Genomic DNA, 3,234 nt, shown 5'->3' with positions numbered 1-3,234 from the left:
AAATGCATAAGGTTTCCGTGCTTTGGGGCTTGTTGAAATATCCCTTCTAAGGTGAAGGTTAAGTTGTTGCATCTGGCTCCACCAGGAACCGAAAAAGAGTCACAAGGCTGAGTGGACTTCTTTGGATTTTAGAGGCAACGTATTCCACATTTGAGTACAGTGTTTCCCCGAAAATAAGACCTACCCGGCCAATCAGCTCTAATGCATCCTTTGGAGCAAAAATTAATATAAGACCCAGTCTTATTTTACTATAATATAAGACTGAGTCTTAAAATAAAACAAAATAACTTAACATAACATAACATAACATAACATAACATAACATAACATAACATAACATAACATAAAATAAAACTGGGTCTTATATTAATTTTTGCTCCAAAAGATACATCAGAGCTGATTGCCTGGCTAGGTATTATTTTTGGGGAAACATGGTATGTTATTCTTGTCCATGTACCAGGCAACCCAAAAAACTGCTAGTTTTGAATGGGGTCCAGAAGAAGGGAAGGCTTTGCAACAGGTCCAGGGTGCTGTGCAAGCTACTCCATCACTTGGCCCATATAATCTAGCAGATCCAATGGTGCTTGAAATGTCAGTGGCAGACAGGAATGCTGTGTCCACCATCAAGGCATTCTACTCAGGATTATATTTGATTAAGGAACTCACTTTACAGCAAATGAAGTGTGGCAATGGGCCCATGCTCATAGAATTCACTGGTCTTACCATGTTTTCCACCAATTTGAAGGAGCTGGCTTGAGAGAACAGTGGAATGGCCTTTGGAAGACTAACACTACCATCTAAGTGGAAATACTTTTCAAGGCTGGGGCAAAGTTGTCCAGAAGGTTATATATGCTATGAATCACATCGAATATATGGTGCTGTTTCTCTCATAGCCATGATTCATGGGTCCAGGAATCAAGGGGTGGAAATAGCACCACTCACTGTTACCCCTTTGTAACCTACTAGCAAATTTTTTTGCTTTCTTTGCCCGAGCGCTTATGCTCCTCTGAACTAGTGGTTTTTGTTCCAAAAGAGAAAATGCTTCCATCTTCAGACACAACAATGATGTCTTTGAACTAGAAGTTAAGACTACTTCCCATCCATTTTGGGGCCTGTTTTCCTCTAAATCAACAGGTAAAGTAGGGAGTTACACTATTGGCTGGAGTGACTGATCCACTCTATCAGGAGGAAATTGGAGTACCACTCCACATGGAGGTCAGGGAGACTGTGTTTAGAACACAGGAGACCCCTTAGCGAATCTCTTAATATTACCATGCCCTGTGATTTAAGATTAAATCAAAATGACAACAGCCCATTCTAAGCAGGACTACGAATGGCCCAGACCCTTCAGGAATGAAGGTTCGGCTCACTCCACCAGGTAAGAGCCACGACTAGCTAAGGTGTTTGCTGAAGGCAAAGGGAATACTAAATAGGTATGGAAGAAGGTAGTTATAAATACCAGCTACTATTACATGACCAGTTACAGAAATGAAGATTGTGATTCTCATGAATATTGTTCATTGTTTTGTTATGATACCTTTGTGTGTCAAACAAAAACAAACAAAATAGTATTTCTTCCCTCTTATTTCCTTAGCATGTATCATAAGATATAGAGAATATTCATAGCATTAAATGCTAACTTTACATCATAGCATTTAAGTTACAGATACCAAGGAGAAGAGTAAACTTTACCCAAAGACTCTACCTTCTTTTCTGGAGAAGGGGTTAGTGAGATTTTGGTCATACACTGGATAGTTGAATCATGTTACGTAGAACTATGACTTCATTATTGTCCTGTTTTGGACATTAAGTATAGTTTAGGGAGATGTGTATTGGTGCCAAGTTGACAAGAGTTGGACTTATGATGATTAATTTTATGTCACCTTTACTTGGCCACAGGCTTGCCAGATATTTGGCAAAACATTTTGGGTATATGTGTGGGGATGTTTCTGGATAAGGTTGACATTTGAATTGGTACACTGAGCAAAGATTATGCTCCTTTATGTGGGTGGATCTCTTCCAATCAATTGAGGCCTGAATAAAACAAAAAGCCTGACTTTCCCATGAGTATGGGGGAATTCCTTTTGCCTGACTGCCTTCAAACTGGGACATTGTATTTTTCCTGCCTTTAGATTAGAATTGAAACACCAGATCTTCCAAGGTCTTAAGACTTCTGGCTTTTTGACAGAAACTATGCCATTGGTTCTCCTGGTTTTCTGGCCTTTGGACTCCCACTAGAACTATGCCATTGGCTCGCTTAAGTCTCCAGCTTTCCCACTGAAGATTTTGGGACATTTCCACCTCCATAACTGTGTGAGACAATTATATATATATACACACATAATCTCATTCTATTTGTTCTGTTTCTCTCTAGAACCCTATTACAGGGACCATTTTTGTTTTGTAACTAGCCATTATCCATTTCCGTTTATTTTGTTAATGGAATTTAGATTTTCCTTGCAGTGATAACCCCTCCTTCTCTTATTCACGTAGTTGTGGTCAAGACAACTTCGTCTCCCACTGACAAACTGGGAACCAACCCATAATCAACTAATGAAACACAGTAATTGGTTCAGTAATGTGAACATGACTCAGTTTGGACTGGTTATACTCATGCTTGGGACTTTTTGTTAGAAGGAGTGAGAAAAAGTGGCTTTCTTTCCACTGAGGTTCTGATTTCTACTTCCTGTGGATATCTTGCAACTATAAAAGTCTTTCTGATGCAAACACAGAACCACGATATAGAGATAATAAATAAAATGCTTAATGAAAAATTGTGAGCTCCTCAACCTAGCTATTCTTTACGTTTATCTTTGAATTTTTTAGTTCTATAAACTATTTTGAATGGGTTTCTGTCACTTTTAACGAAGAAAGTTCTGTTTAGTACAACTTGCACAGCTGAAAATACTACTCTTTATCTTTCCATATGAACGTTATCTTGCTTGAGCATAGGTATCTTGTCTTAGTCATTTTCTTTTCATTCTTCTAGGTATTCTCCCATGTTATAACTTACACTTATACAAATGAGAAATTCAATGACAGTATGATTCCTTTTCTTTCATAGTTATTGTACTTTTTCTCTTAGTGGGAGATTAGCAGTTTCATTTTTTTCCTTTTAGTTTAAATATTTTGTCATCACATGTGTAAGTGTACATCTCTCTCTTAATACTACTTTCTGGTATTGTATGTGTTCATTTGATATGAAAATGCAATTTTCTAAATTATTTTGGTCAA

At 37.8% G+C, this 3,234-nt stretch overlaps 1 pseudogene; it reads left to right on the top strand.

Moving 5' to 3' along the window:
- The first annotated feature begins 451 nt into the window (after positions 1-451).
- Positions 452-1,492, top strand: LOC141569579 (uncharacterized; annotated as a pseudogene).
- Positions 1,493-3,234: the final 1,742 nt, after the last annotated feature.

The sequence above is a fragment of the Rhinolophus sinicus genome, chromosome X (genome assembly GCF_036562045.2).
Source record: "Rhinolophus sinicus isolate RSC01 chromosome X, ASM3656204v1, whole genome shotgun sequence".
NCBI classification, from domain to species: Eukaryota; Metazoa; Chordata; class Mammalia; order Chiroptera; family Rhinolophidae; genus Rhinolophus; species Rhinolophus sinicus.
This window is presented reverse-complemented; position numbering and strand designations above follow the sequence as displayed.